The 16,792-nt window shown below is 36.7% G+C and overlaps 1 long non-coding RNA gene across 2 annotated transcripts in view; it reads right to left on the bottom strand.

The window, feature by feature from the left end:
- LOC111098608 overlaps positions 1 to 16,792 on the bottom strand; it is a 231,158-nt gene that overhangs the window by 65,637 nt on the left and 148,729 nt on the right. For both annotated transcript variants that reach the window (XR_005368979.1, XR_005368984.1), the window contains exon 6: positions 1,436 to 1,488. This is a non-coding gene — a long non-coding RNA (uncharacterized LOC111098608). The remainder of the gene's footprint in view (positions 1 to 1,435; positions 1,489 to 16,792) is intronic.

The following is a 16,792-nucleotide window of genomic DNA, read 5'->3' as shown; positions in this document are numbered from 1 at the left end:
CTTCTCCCTCTGCCTGTGTCTCTGCCTCTCTCTCTTTCTCTCTCTCTGTGTGTGACTATCATAAATAAATAAATATTTTAAAAAAATAAAGAGCTAAAATTTAGTAATTATGATTCCACAACACATATTAGTATTCAGAATTAAAAAACAGATAAATATAAGCAACTATATGGCTTGCTACCATAACTATGAATAAGACAAAAACATTTTTCCACATCCACTAGGGAGAAAGTTTCATTTTATCAAGTGCTCAATTGTCTTCTGAAAATGACTCATTCCCTTCTAATTAAAAAGATAGCATTTTACTTAATAACTATGGTAGATATTATATGGACTTCTCAGAAGCTATATCCAAATTAATTTCCCGTGTCTTCTTCCATTAACAAAGCAGTAAAACTAAAATACGTATTATCCAAGGTTTCCTTGACGTTGTGATTAGTCACATGAAGTACTCCATGAAGGGCCTGTCTTCCACTGGTACTTTCTTTTCTCTTAATTTAATAGAGACATGTTCTTCAATGTGATCATGACAGCCAAAATCACAGGCTGTATAATTAGTGAAGCAGAGAGATAAAGGTTACCAAGTTGCCAATGTACCAGCATGTCACACTACCAGCTCTGGATAACTTCCTTCTGAATTTCTTTACATGAGAAATATAAGCCTACATCATTATGAGTCATAGTAGTAGGATTTTGTGTAATTTAGAGCCAAATGGAAACATAACGATAGAGTGACATTTAGAAGACTATTAACTAAGAACCCTTAGGAATTTGTTTCATTTTGTCCATTTACTATTTAAATTCAGGAGGAAAAAATAAATAGCCAACCTTATTTTATAAATCAAGATCGAAGTTCTCATTTATTTTTCTGATATCTTCTATTTTTGCAAAATAAAATAAAATAAAAGGAATGAAAACATGCTTCACAATATTGCCATGTAAATGAGAACAGCATTTAAGCTTCTGGGCTTGTGGTCGTGTTCTCATTATCAATTTACTCAGAGAAATGCACACATGCATATACTTATATATTTAATACATAGCGAAGGTTGGCACCCGAAAGCAATTTTGCACAATGTATGAGAAAGTAATCAGACATCTTTTGAAATAAGATGTAAAACACATCTTCTCAAATACAATTTTCTAAAAGATGGTATTAGATCAGGGATAGTCACTCATCGTCTAGCTGCTGAGGGATTAGATCCAAATCTTAGTATTTGACCTATTGTTACTCTTTTGAAACATTAAGGATTGTTTTCCTTTTATGGATTTACTGAAAGCAAACTTGCCAGTTGAAACCATCTGTCACTTATTCAAGAAAAGATTTATTATTTTCACTGAAAAGTTGGTTGTGGCAAAAGAAATTCAAGTCACTAAAGATAGATTCTCAGTCTATGATGCACTTTTTAGACTTTCTGAGTCTCATTAAATGTACCTTCTTATCTTGCTGCAGTCTTCAGGGTCCAGCAACTTCCTGCACAATTGCACCTGGGAAAGTCAAATTAAAAGCTAATTCTTAGATTGTAGGGAGACAAACATGCCTGGTGCAATTGACCAAAGATATTATAACAAAGTCTTTTCTGGATGCTGCATAACCTCTGATTTCCTGTTACCCTAAAAGTCCCTCATCAGTTATTTACTGAGTAGTTCCAGAAAGGGATGCAATTGCTTCTTGCTCATGAGCAAGGAAGGCAGTGAGGAAATGAACAGTTGGCTGAATTTGGAGCAGCAGAGAAACTTTGTCAGTGACAATTACCACTGTCACAAGTGTGATATGATAGATGTGGGCTCACAATAAAAAGGAAGGATGCCATCCACAGAGCATCAATCAAATTAAATCATAAAACTGGTCCATCTCCTACTTTATAAAGTTGATAGATTTGAAAGGCTGGATATTGTGTTACTAGATGTTGGTCATTCCATATTTTTTGGCTTATTATCAAACATACGTGTAGGCACATATATGCACATTGTCTATTTTAGACAGGATTTGCAGACTGTAAGCCACAAAAATGTGGACTTTAGGAACTTGACCAGATTTCTATGAATTTATTTGTAGACATTAATGATTTGTGCAATAGCAACTCAAAAGTAAAATCTCAAGAGTGTCTCTGTGCTCCATCTTGACAGACTCCTCTTTTTGAATGTTTCATAAGGTCATAGGTCAAAGTAAAACTTGTGTAGAGAGATACATTTTAGACAAACCTATTATGGTAAGAAGGTTTCAAAAGCAATTAAAAAGCCCTAAGAGATCCCACTGTATTTTTCCAGACATCATTCATATACAACCACATAAGCATCTCTAATCACCTACAACAAGCATAACAATGGGTGGCAAGTTGTTAAATAATAATAGTCTTAGTGAAGAAATTTCTTTCTTGAAAATACAGAACTGAACTGAAATAGACTGGAGGCAGTATGATTGATAGACAAATACGGACATAAGTATAAGGCAAAGTTGGTCCCAAACTTCAGCTCTTTCAGGTGGTCTAGTTACTTATTAAACACAGGAAAGATATTTATAATCTTGAGTTCCAATATCAATAAAATAGGGATCTCAGCATTTCATAAGGCTTTGTGAAGACTAAATGAGCAATAAATTTAAAATATCCTATATAGTACCTAGTGAATAGTATATATTCAATAAATAATAAATGTGATGATTTCATATTATGTGTAGGACATAGGTGGGATAAAACAATAAAAACAAGAGACATCTGGGTGGCTCAGTGGTTGATCATCTGCCTTCAGCTCAGGTGATGATGCCGAGGTCCTGGGATCAAGTTTCACATCAGGCTTCCCACCAGAAGTCTGTTTCTCCCTCCACCTCTGTGTGTCCGTCATGAATAAATAAATAAAATCTTAAAAAAAAAAACAATATAAAAGAATTCTAAATTTGAAAAACATAATAGTCAATGAAGTGGTTTATTAATTTTCAAGTTTATTAATTCTATAGCGTGTAGAAATGACTGCTAACATTTTATCTTTAGTCCATTTTCTTTTGAGATATAGTCCTAATTTCTAACCAGCAAGTAAGTAAGTAGACTCCTCTACTTGAATTTTACTTGGGCACCTATAGCATACTCAACTTAATCTCCCAATTCACATGCATCAGCATAATTAAAAGTAAACTACAAGTAAAGAATCTTATCACCACCACCATCAAAAAATCTGTTCCCTTTTAAATTCTCTATGAGAGTCTTACCAAAACCTTCAACACTCCTTTTGAACCTCCTTCCCTATAAACATTCAGTCACCAAGTTCTAATAATTATATATATATATATATATATATATATATATATATATATATATATAATCTTCTCTATTCCCAAGGTTTTGAAATGGGATCATTTTTCCACCATGATCAGGAACATGCAGTCATCTATAAACATTCAGACTACATTTACCCCTCAAATTCTATATTTTAATCATATTGAAGGTTCTTCATATCCCTCTGACACACCAAGTTATCATAAATGCTATTGCTTCCATCTATAATATCTACCTTGTGCAATTCCTACCCATCCTCCAGTGTTCACCTAAAATGGCAATTCCCCTGGAAGGCCAAATATAATATTAAAGCATTGTAGGTTTCCATGGATACAAACCATATGAGGCGAAAGTCATGGAACAATAGGGATGAAATTAAATTATTAAAGTGGAATTAAAGTGAGATTTGTGAAAAGAAAAGTGAGTAATTAGAGTTGAAGTTGCCAAACCTAAAATACTGTTTTCCTATAGGGGATGATTGAAAATTGTTGAATTCATATTTCATTCATTCAACAAATGTTTATGGAACATCAGCTGTTATGTCAGTTATTGTTCTATGTTCTGAGAAAAGAGCAAAAGAACTAGAATCTCAGTCTAGCATTAACATTTAATGACTTTTCAAAAAGTTTAAATTATCCTTAAAGATAATCTAATAAATATCAGAGAATTTAAAACTTAGAAACAAAGAAAAAATTCCATGTTATCCCACTGCTTTGATAAAATTGTTATTTTCATATTGGCGTCCTGCCATTAAAATGTTACTATTTTAGTTCTATCATTTACTACAAACTTTTAAATAAACCATAAAATTTCTTTTTCCATAAATGTTTTCAGGAGGCTTTGCCTGTCTACATTGAAAGATGGTGGTACTAACAGTCCTATTCTTTCTCCACATTGCATTTCCTAAATTCTGCTCCTGATATTTTTTTTACATATTGAGGTTTAATATTTATTTTTAGTTCTGTAATAACTACCAAAGTTTGTAGTTTGGTCCATTAAGTCAAAAGCTATTAAAAATGAAAGGGATGAAATAACATTGCATTATTAATGGAATATAAAATCTAATACTAGTCTTAGTAATATGCTAGAATAACACATTTTTAATGCATCCAAAATAATTAACCCTGGAACCACATGAACTGATATTTTCCCACTATTAAAGTAAAATACATGATAATTTTTATTCTTCAATGATTATTTAAAATTCATAACACATTTTACTCTCATATTAAACAATTTTTTATACAATTTTTGTTCATTTTCTAAAAGTTTGCCAATTATCTCATTCTTGTTATACTACTGGATTTCCTTATATTCTCATATTTTATACAAACTCAATTACAGCATATATTTACTTGTGGTCTTTCTATACTCGTTGGCTTCAATAAAAACAGACTATTCCCAGGCTGATGCACAGTTGTCATCCTAAACCCTGTATTTACTGACCCCTTGGGTATTTTTCTTCTTCTTTTTTTTTTTAGATTTTATTTATTTATTCATGAGAGACACAGAGAGAGAAGCAGAGACACAGGCAGAGGGAGAAGCAGGCTCCACGCAGGGAGTCCGACATGGGACTCGATCCCAGGACCTAGGGTCATGCCCTGAGTCAAAGACAGATGCTCAACCACTGAGCCACCCAGGCATCCCTGACCCCTTGGATCTAATCCACTGTTTGCTGAATACAGTTTCCTCTGCCTTGATTTGCAAGTCAATTTTTCCTGAGGTACTTCTTAGTAAATCTCTTTTATAATAATAAGTATGGGAGGTGACTTGGGGAACCCACAGCAACCACATGTTGGGTGACACACTTGAAAGAACAACAGGACATAGAGGCAGTTGTTCTAATGGCTGTGGTGAATGACAGTGAATGAATATGGATGTTCAGCAACACAGAAAGACACACCAGGAAGTCTGGAGGATATTTGGAACAAACGTCCAAGTTTTCCCTTTCAGGTTAGTGCCTGTGCATTAAAAACAACCTTACTGACTAGTAACATAAAGAATATTCCAAAAGCCAAGTTCCCAAATATCATCTGAGGAGAACACCACAAGCGTGTCCTCCTCAACAGCAACATCAGGCCTGCTGTGGTAGCTCTGTCACACAGAGGAAACCTCCTAAACATTTACATGTCCAAAATACCTGATATTTTGGCTGAGTGTAGAATTCTAGCAAAATATTATAATGATGAAAATAATTCCTTTGAAATCTAGATGGTCCCCCAAGACTCTTAGCCCCTAGTGTACTTACCTCATATAATCCCTTCCCCTTGAGTATAAGTGGGACTTGTGAATATATTTGGACCTCATTCCCATAATTAAGTTATGTTATACAGCATAGGAGAAATATTTCACAGATGTAATTAAGGTTCCTAATCAATAGACTTTGAATTAATCAAATAAAAGAGTATCTTGGGTGTCCCTGACCATATCAGGTAAGGCCTTTAAAAAAAATTTCAAGATGAGAGGGAGGAAGATGGCAGAGTAGGAAGACCCTAGGTTCATTTCCTCCTTCAAATACAACTTGATAACTATCAAGTAATCCTAAATACCCCAAAATCAACCTGAAGAACAAATTTTAAAAATAAAGGGAGAGGAGGCCACATCAAAATAGGTAGGAAGTACAGAGACATGCTTTAGGGTAGAAATAGATCATGGCTGCTATGGAGAGGAAGGAGCAATGATTTCAGAGAAGGGGGGTAGGGAGAGAGAGAAAGAGAGGGAGAGGGAAAGGGAGAGGGAGAGAGACAGAGGAGCACACATGGGCATGCACAAGGAGAACATTTCCCCACAGCTACTGGCTTGGAAAATTTGATGGACTGAATTTCATTAGCTCTTGCAACCAGTGGGGTTTAAAGCCTGGAGTTATAAAGGTCACCAGGCGTGGCTGGGATAGAGCCTGGAAGGCATTGGGCTGCCCTTGGAGAAAAGGCACACAACCCGGGGCGGGGGAGACAGTGATGTGAAGAGCACCTGGGGCTCACATCGGGGCAATTATTTATTCTTCTCAGAGTGTGACCCTGAGAGATAGCAACCAGGGAGACACCTCTCAAGGAAAAAAGGAGTTGGCCAGGCCATTCCCCTCCACTTCCCCTCATCATAAACACGGAGCCACCTGCAGGAAGCAGCATAGCACTAGCACTGGCTGCCCAAGGTGCTTACACCAAGCCCCGTGCCCCTGCACTCTGGTGGACCTGCCCTTCTCAGTCATGCCCGCTTCAGTCCTGATGTGACAGGTCCCTCCCACAGAAGATGAGCACCAACCCTTGCCCAAGCCATGTCTCCTGACCAGGGAGTTTTGCAGAGTTTCAGCTCTGGAGATGGTGACAGGTCTCATTTCACAAACAGGCCAGAGCACACCTAGTTAAAACTCACCACACTCGGAGAGAAAGAAGAATTATGCAAAATGAGAACAGACTTAAGGAATTTGGTCTCTCCACCAAACATAGTAACATTTGTATTATAAAAGTCCCAAAAGAAGAAGAGAGAAAAGGGGGCAGAAAATTTATTTGAGGAAATAATAGCTAAAAACTTTCCTAATTACTGGGGAAGGAAACAGAGATCCAGATCCAGGAGGCACAGAGAATTCCCACCAACATCAACAAAAGCAGGTCTACAGAAAGACATATTGTAATTAAAATCTGTAAAATAAAGAGATAAGCAACAAGATGAAATAAGTCATTAACTTACAAGGGAAAAACCCATAAGCCTATCTGGAGATTTTTTGGTGGAAACTTGACAAGTCAGAAAGCTGTGGCATGATATATTCAAAGTGCTAAATGGGAAAAAATCTGCACCTAAGAACATTCCAGGCTATCATTCAGAAGAGAGATAAATAGTTTTATAAATAAACAAAAACTAAAGGACTCTGAGTAGAGAGACCAAAAATGACAGTATAAAGTCAGGAAACACAAAAGCAGTGAAAACGAATATTTCTGTAAAAAATGAGACTCACAAAAAAGATAAAATACAATAACAAATATCTAAAATGTAAAGAAAGAAAAGAATGCATTCAAATTTATGCAACCATCAACTTAGAGTAGGTAGACTGCTATATGCACAAGAGGTTATGTACAAAGCTAATGGCAACTATGTATCAGACACTGCTAATAAACATGCAAAGAATAAAGAGAAAGAAATCCAAATATACTACTAAAGAAAATCCACAGAATATGAAAGACAAGAAAGGATCAGAGAAAATCTCCAGAAACAACCACAAAACAAGTAATAAAATGTCAATTATATATATATATATGTATATATATATATATATATATATATATAGTTTCTTTGAATATAAATGGACAAACACTCCAATCAAAATACATACACACTCTTAACTACAGAGAACAAATTGAAGGTTACAGGTGGAAGTGGTTGGGGAAAGGTTACACAGGTGATGGGAATCAAGTGGTGCCCTTATCATGAGCCCTGGGGGATGTATAGAAATGTTGTACGGCTATTTGTACACCTGAAATAAATATTTCACTGCATGTTAACTAACTGGAATTGAAATAAAAACTTAAAAATAAAAAAGAAGTCCAAAATGTTCCCTGAAGATAGATTCAAAGCAAAGAGATACTCTCACACTAAACTTGAAGATGCAAACCTCCATGTTCTGGGGAGGGCCATGTTGCAAAACACTGAGGATGGTCTCTAACAGCCGAGGATCTCTGTCCCACAATTACAAGGAACTAAATTCTGGAAACAATGGTGGGAAGAGGGCCCTAGTCTCAGATGAAGCCACGGCCCTGGGCAGCACCTTGATTGCAGTCCTCTGAGTCCTCAGCATAGCACTTGGCATAACACCATCCTGGCTCTCAGAGATTCTTAAACCAACAAACAAAAATGTGTGCTGTTGTAAGCCACAAATTGTGGTAATCTGTCATCAAGGCAATAGAAAAGAGTGTTACCCCTTTGTCTGGCAGTATTCTGGATGTCTGACCAGAAGTCAGTCTGAGTCTTGTTCCTTAAGAAAAGTTTGTTAATTATTTTTCTTCCCTGGTGAATGTCTAAAATAGTCTATTTTTGGCATTTCAAAATATCACCATGATATATCTCTACATAGTCAAAAAACATTTACTGGAAAACTATTATGTGTCATGTCCCATTTTAATTGCTAGAGCTCAAGTGGTGAATAAATAACAAAAGTCACTACATGAGCCATGGAGCTCATATGGGAAAAAGTAAATATATAAGGAGATGAGTATTATACTTGACTATAGTAAGTAATGGTAACATCTCTAACAGACTTCGGAGTCTTAGTGGTTTAACTCAACACACTGTGTGGTATTTTTGTTATAATTATTATTTTCATTTTCCTGCCTTTCCTTTCCATGTTGGGGAGTATCTTGCTTTTAATAATCTTACCAAGAGAATATATTCATTTTGACTAGGCTTAAATAAGAAGAGACTGTTGTTCATTTAATTTTACATATCCAATAATTAGAATAATTTTCTATAGACTGCCTTTGGAACCCTTCATTTCAAACCTGGTTTTTCCTCCATCCACATAACTCTGGTGCTGAGTGCCATGGGACAGACACAGTCATATCATAAGACCCCGTCCTTTCATGTTTGTATAATGACATTGAACGATTTGGCCCAGTGGATAATTGAAACTCCTGAAAGCCATTTATACATATAGAAGATAATAAATATATATGGGAAGAAAAACAAAACGTATGACAATATTCTCCCAAAGCCATCTCTGTATAGCCTTAATTATATTTTCCTTCCTGGATCCTAAAATAGCTGCTGTCTTTCCAACCTCATACAACAAAAGGCTAAATATAAGAAATGGAGTCAGAGTAGCAAGAGACCAGTTTATTAAAGGATTATAATTAAAATATCTTTTACAAATATATGTAAAAAAATGTCTAGAGCCCTCTATGAGTCCTAAAAGAAGCTGGATCAAGTAAGATCCTGGAGTATCAAGTTTTACTAGCTTCACAGTAAATCTTAAGCACATGGAAGTTATCAAACGTCAGGCTTAGAAATCATGCACGTAATTTCTGTCCATGTCTCATTAGGCGGAAGTCAATTCCATGGCCCAACTACTGCTAGAGAGGTTAGGAAATGTAGTTTAGCTGTGCACCTAAAATAAAGTGAAAGCAAGTTTTCAGGGAACTCTTGACACTGTTTGCCATAGATAATAATAAGGACTATGTAGGAACACAAGGAAAGTTGAGGAAGATAGAGAGGGCAAGGGGCAAAGTTAGTTAGTATAGGGAGTCCAGGGCTTACGGTCATTGCTTGTACTGCAGTACTGCCTGGGTTTAAATCCTGGCCCCACTCTTACTGACAGTATGACTTTGGAAAAACGAATACACCTCTGTGTGGCTCAGTTTCTCCATCAGCAAAATTGGGCTAATATTTTCACCCCAAGTCTTAAAATGGTGTCTGACAGTCTACAGTATTTGCTATTATCATCTAGCTTCACTAATAAAGTTATATTTGAGCAGAGATGTGAAGATACAAGGGGAGTGAGTCATATGGAAATATGAGAGATATTCTACATAATAAAACAAAATATAAAGAGGTTTTGAATCAACCTGTAATATTTGGTGACATGAGGTCTAAAGTTTGCTCACGGGATCCCTGGGTGGTGCAGTGGTTTGGCGCCTGCCTTTGGCCCAGGGCGCGATCCTGGAGACCCGGGATCGAATCCCACATCGGGCTCCCGGTGCATGGAGCCTGCTTCTCCCTCTGCCTGTCTCTCTGCCTCTCTCTCTCTCTGTGACTATCATGAATAAATAAATAAAATCTTTAAAAAAAAAAATAAAATAAAGTTTGCTCACTATATTTAGAAAAGTAGAGAATATTAGTGGCCTTTACAAGAACTGTATCTATGGAATGGTAGAGAGAAAGCCTGGCTAGAGCAGGTTAGGGAGAATGGGAGGAAAGGAATTACAGGCATTAAGTATATATTGTCATTTTAGGTATTTGCTATAAAATGGATTACTGAAATAGAATCTTCTGGAGATCAAGTAAGGTGTTGTTGAGACAATACAGCATATTCTTATGCTAATGGAATGAATCAGTGGAAAGGGAACTGATGTTAAAAAGAGAGACAATAGTATACTTAGGCAGAGAAAATGAAATCCAAATGGATCATATCAAGCTGTCTCTAGTAATGGGAGCAAAGACAGTAATATGGACAGGGGTTAGAAGTGTAGGCAAAAAAAAAAAAAAAAAAGTGCTTGAGAGTTCTAATTACCCCTATTTTCTCAGCAAAACAACAACAACAACAAAAATTTCTCTCCAAGATCATTCATGGAGAAAGAAGACACAAGCAGTGTTATTGGTGATTTGGGTTTGAAGAGGGAACATGTAAAATAGATATCTAAGAGATTGTGACAATGAATGGTCAAGAACCGTGATTCTCAAATTTTGGCATGAATCAGAATCACCCAAGAGCTTGTGAAAACTTAAATTTCTGGCTCCTCCCCCAGAGTTTCTAAATCAGTACATCTGCGATGAGGTCTAAAAACTTAGTTCTAATAAGTTACCAGGTGGTGCTAACCCCATGTGTTCATTGACTGCAGTTTGAGAACCAATTAACTAAGGATTTTGGAATTCCTGTGTAGCAAACACAGGTGCATTGATCATGGGTTTAGTGTGAAGGTTCTGTATTTCTCTTTCCATACACAGTTGAAAGAAAATAGACACTTGGATTTAATCATGATTTGTCCTCCCAATTTCACATAAGTAGAGAGCAGAGAGGGGATTTAAGGTGTATACTAGAGTGAATATAATGATGGACCATAGACTCTGACTTTAGGAAGATGAAATATGAAGATGCAACAGGGTGAAGCATGTGAGAAAAAGTGTTAGTGTGTGTAAATAAAAAGAGTCAACGTAGCAGACCAGTGACTGCTATCCTTTGGAAATCCTATTTACAGGATTGCACCTTGGCTGGAATCTGGGAGCTTGCTTTTAAAGACAGATCTCATAATTTCCTGATAGGAACGGCTTACTCTTTCTAAACTGTGTATATAAACAACATGGTTTATGCTCAACATCTGTTCTCCTTCTGAGTCTAAAATTTTGGCATACGCTAGGCAGACAGTGCCTATATGACCAGTCCCCAGCAAAATTCAAATCATTAGGGAATGAGTCTCTAATGAGGATCCCTGGTAAACAACTTTCACACGTGTTGTCACAACTCATTGCTGGAGTCATCGAGTGCATCTTACAAAACTCCACTATGAAAAGACTCCTGAAAACTTGCACCTTATTTACTTTATTTTTTTTTAATTTTTATTTATTTATGATAGTCACAGAGAGAGAGAGAGAGAGAGAGAGGCAGAGACACAGGCAGAGGGAGAAGCAGGCTCCATGCACCGGGAGCCCAACGTGGGACTCAATCCCAGGTCTCCAGGATCGCGCCCTGGGCCAAAGGCAGGCACTAAACCGTTGCGCCACCCAGGGATCCCCCTTATTTACTTTAAAGTTTTTCCCATGTATCCTTCCCTTTGCCAGTTTTGGTTGGTATCTTTTTGCTGGAATAAGTTTTGGCAACGAGTATGACTGTATCATGAATCCCATGAATCTTCCTAAAAAATATTAAAACTGGAGAGAGTATTAGGGACTATCAACATCATAAACCCATTGCATTGTGGGTATATTCTGTGAATGTATGTTATAAAGTGGTAGTAACTGAAAAGATAAGATATTGTGACCACAGGGTAGGGTGCTTGAAGATAAAACTATTAGGGTAATGCAGTTGTAAAGTAAAATATTTACACTTTGAACATGGACATCGTGTCTGAAATAGGGTGAAGAGTGAAGAGTCAGTTTATTGGAGGCAAAGAAACCAAGGAATATAAAGGTCAGATTTTTTTTTTTTTTTGAGGAATCATCAACATAGGAGATAAAAGATTCCTAGTATGTAGGTCCTTAATTCATTCTGTCAGGCATCAGGGTCTCCTTTCCATCTGCAGACTTAGTCCTTTATTTATTTGGATTTTTCTTCTATTATTTCATCTCTCTATTTTATCTTTTTTGTACTTGGGTTATCCAAGTGCTGACTATCTTGAATCAATCCATTATGAGTTTACTATTTTCTCCTATTTGATTTTTTTCACATTTTTTGACTCTTGCCAAAATTGTTGAAGAATGGCCTCTTTTCCCATTTCTGAGAGTCCCAAGTAGATACGAAACATCCTCTTTCTTTGTAGTTATGTTTCCTGAAACTTTACTAAGACCAGACCTCATCAACCATTTTAATCCTATGTTAGAAGGATTTTAGAAATCAAGAGAGTTCCCTAAAAAAAAAGCATGCTTCCTAATGGAAGTATTGTGATATATCCTCTACTTTGCCCATGCAGTTGGTGTGGGGGTATGGAGATGCTGGTTGGATGAAGAGTCAGCCATACTCTTCAAGTTAAATAAGAAGTAATACAAGAGAATTACTCATGGAATTTACATAAAAACTTAGAAAGAAAGAAAAAGAAAGAAAAAGAAAGAAAGAAAGAAAAAGAAAGAAAGAAAGAAAGAAAGAAAGAAGAAAGAAAGAAAGAAAGAAAGAAAGAAGAAAGAAAGAAAGAAAGAAAGAAAGAAGAAAAAAAAGAAAGAAAGAAAGAAAGAAAGAAAGAAAGAAAGAAAGAAAGAAAGAAAGAAATGGGGATCCCTGGGTTATTCAGTGGTTTAGGCCTGCCTTCGGCCCAGGGCATGCTTGGAGTCCCAGGATTGAGTCCCCACATTGGGCTCCCTGCCTGGAGCCTGCTTCTCCCTCTGCTTGTGTCTCTGCCTCTCTCTCTCTCTCTCTCTCTCTCTGTCTCGTGAATAAAAAATAAAATCTTTTAAAAAAGAAAGAAAAAGGAAGGAAGGAAAAGAAAGAAATTGAAGTGACCTGAAGTAATAGAAAAATCTGGTGCTCGTAGGTGAAGCAGCCATGCACATATGTGGTCAAATTTCCTTCCAAAAATGAACTTTCCATCCAGGTTTTAGCCGACAGCCTTCAACTGCTAATGCCTTTGAAAGTTGGCTTCACATTTCAGGATGAGTCCATGTGCTTTTTGTCCAGCCCCAACCAATGATGAACCATAGTGTGTTACTGGCCGTTGGGACAAATGTTCGCTTCTATTAACCAGCAGCCTCTGCTCTGGGGCTTGCAGTGGGACTGACTAGTACTCAAGCAGATCTGCATTGCAGTATGAGCTTTTGTCTACTCAGTCCAGCTTACAGCAGTCCTTCCTTTCACAGATGTCAGATCTGCATCAGTGTTCAAAGGCTTTTTTGGCCCAGTCCTGCTTCCTCTCCCTTTTAAATTTCACAAGCATTTACCATCCACAACTCCCCAATAAGTCTCTTGTATTACTAATGCTGACTCACTGTCAGCAATATTTTAGCTTTGATACTTCTCTAGCCAGAGAACCTTGAATTCCCACTGGATGCATTTGGGTGGATTTTACTGAAAGAGTTCTCAGAACACTTTGCCATGTACACTAGAGTAAGGGATATAAACAAAGAGACTGGTGTCTCTTTCCCACTTGAAAATGATTTTAAGATTCCCTGGAACAAAGTAGAAAAGGTATCTAAGCCTGAGTCATGTTTAATATGCCTCACTTAAGAGTAGCCTGCAAGGCAAAGGCTCTACTACTCCTTTAGCAATAAGAGGCTGTAGGATGCACCTGACTCTGGAAATTGCTGAGGGATATATGGCAGAAACCAAGTAGCTGCCCCAAAATTCTATGCTTGACTCTCTTTTTAAAAGATTTTATTTATTTACTTGAGAGAGAAAGAGAAAGGGAACGTAAGCAGGAGGGAGGGGTACAGGGAGATGGGGAAGTAGAAACCCCACTGAGCATAGAGCCCCATGTGGGACTCGATCCCAGGGTCCTGGGATCATCCTGAGCCAAAAGCAGATGCTTAACCTACTGAGCCACCCAGGTGCTCCTATGCTTGACTTTCAGTAGTATAGGATTGTCAATGGGAATCTGATGACCAACCAAGGACCACATTTCTCAGCTTGCATTAATGAGTGCTTATTTAACTGAGTTTAGGTCTGTGAAATAGAATTGTGGCGCTACATTCCACTTCCAGGTCTGACCCATAACATTTTTTAACACTGAAAGCCACCACTGGATGTACAGTGATGCCTAAGAAGTCTTAAGAAGTTGCATGTTGAGGAGGGAAGAGCTTTTGACAGCCCTTAAATTACTACAGATCAAAATTCCTCATTCATTCCCAAACTCTGCTGACTTGGGATATCTCCATTAGATTATTAATTAGATGAGCAAGAAATTAGATTATATTTTATTTCACCACTTAAATCTCAGGATTTATTTGTTATAACACTTAATTTTACTCTACGTAGTACAGAAGGCATTTCAAAGGAGGTGGCTTAAGTAATTGCCCATAATGTCCAAACTCCAATAGGAACTGACTCTATCAGATTTCATCAGAATTCACCAGATATGGACCAGTTGTTTTCCCATAATTTAAAAAAATTTAAAGTCCAGAAATAGTGTATGGATTTCCTCATTCTTCAGAAAAATAAATCATAAGACTTTCATTTTATTTTTATTTTTATTCACCCAGCAGCAAGTGAGAGAAAATAAAGGGAGAATGAAAAGCAGATCCTCCTCTCTTTCCTACTACAAGTCCTCAGACCTTTGCTCAGATCCAAGCTAGAGGTAGGAGAAGCTTTGAATTAGATATTAGTGAACATTTAGATTGAATTAGGTAGAATTTATACTGCTCTTTTAAATGAATAATATATACATATAGTAAAAACATCGAAAAGAATAAATAAGTATATAGTAAAAAAAGGAGTTTTTATGTCTTTGTTATCGAAACACTCAATTTCCCACCCATGAAGAAGCCACTTTTAAAAAGTAACAAATCTTAAATATTGTTCCAGAGATTCTTCATAAACACAAAGGCAAAGGAAAATGATAGAATATATTATACATTGTTCAATATCTTGCTTTTTTCACTTAAAAATATATTTGTGGGATGCCTGGCTGGGTCAGTCAGAGGTGCAAGTGACTTTAATCTCAGGGTTGTGAGGTCAAACCTCATATTGGATGTAAAGATTACTTAAAGATAAAATATTTTAAAAAGGTAAAAAAAATAAATTTTGGATATCATTTCATATCATTTAAGATTTATATCATTTTTTCTATCTATTGAATGGCATTATTTAACCAGCCCACTGTTAAATCATTTGTCAATTTGTTAATTATAAACAAAGCATTGCTTAATAATTTTTTACATATGTCATTTTTCTCAAATGCATTATTATCTGTAGGATAATTCTGAGGAAAGAAATTGCTAGGACAAATGGCACACACATTTGAAATTTTGATAGATATGGTAAATTGACTGTCATAGACATTTTTTCTCATTTATACTTGAGCAATATGTGAGTCTGCTCCTGCTCCTCCCTTTTTCTAAAGAACAGACTTATTGTTCTTTAATAACCTGAAAGATAAAAAATAGTATCAAGGTGTAATTTGAATTTGCATTTCTCTTGCAAATGAGGCTGAAAATCTTTTCATATTTAAGAGTCATTTGTTTTCTTAGTACTCTCTGTCATTAACTTCTGTTTCTTTTTTCAACTTTTGTAAAAAGTAAATTCTACACCCAGCATAGGACTTGAACTCATGACCCCAAGATCAAAAGTCACACGTTGTTCCTACCGTGCCTATCAGCTCAGCTCTTCCTACTGAGCCCTCATTCACCTTTTCCTAGGGGGCTAGATGTCCCTGTAAGACATGCATGTGCCAGAGTATAAGAGATAAAGTCTCTGATGATTTAGATCAGACACTGGTAAAGTTTTGGAGTCCAGTGGGCTGAATCATGGTGGGACATCACCATAAAGGCAAAAAAAAAAAAAAAAAAGAAAATGTTGCTCCTCACCCCCACTCTCTGCCCCATACTTCTTACCATTATGAGTCAAAGAGCTTAGTGAATTTGCAAACACATACTACACTTGGGATATTCTTGTAACCTATTTATTTGGTGACACAGAAGGCTGCCGGTTTCAAGTAAGATCCAAACCAGGAAAGAATTCTGTGGCAGGTTCATGCTCTAATGAAAGCTGTCCTGTCTTTTTTGCTATGTGGCCTACCAATAAGATACTAGTTTATGTATCTGTGTTAAGAATCATGAGTGAAGTCTTTTGTAAACCCTAACAAGATAGCTGTGCATATCTCTAGTGCTTTGGAGTACAGAAATACCTCCTATAGCCAACTATGTAGTATTTGGAAAAAATGCTCTTGGTCTGGTCCTATATCCTAGTAAGGATTGAGAAACTGACAAGGGAACAAGACATAGCAACATGACTTGCCCATCACGATCTAGCCATCACTGAAAGCACTGAAGTACAAAGTTAGAGAGGGATAGAAGTATCACATTGTATGAGGGAAGCACTGCATTCTGGGTTGGGCTCTAACAAAGTTTAGACTCAATGCACCTATCTCCGATCCAGCAAAGACTTTTTCTTAATTTACACTGAGGGACTAAGGGGCTATTTCCAGTTAAGAGACAAGGAATTGATGTCCATCTAATTC

This window comes from Canis lupus, chromosome 13 (genome assembly GCF_011100685.1).
Source record: "Canis lupus familiaris isolate Mischka breed German Shepherd chromosome 13, alternate assembly UU_Cfam_GSD_1.0, whole genome shotgun sequence".
Classification (NCBI taxonomy): domain Eukaryota; kingdom Metazoa; phylum Chordata; class Mammalia; order Carnivora; family Canidae; genus Canis; species Canis lupus.
This window is presented reverse-complemented; position numbering and strand designations above follow the sequence as displayed.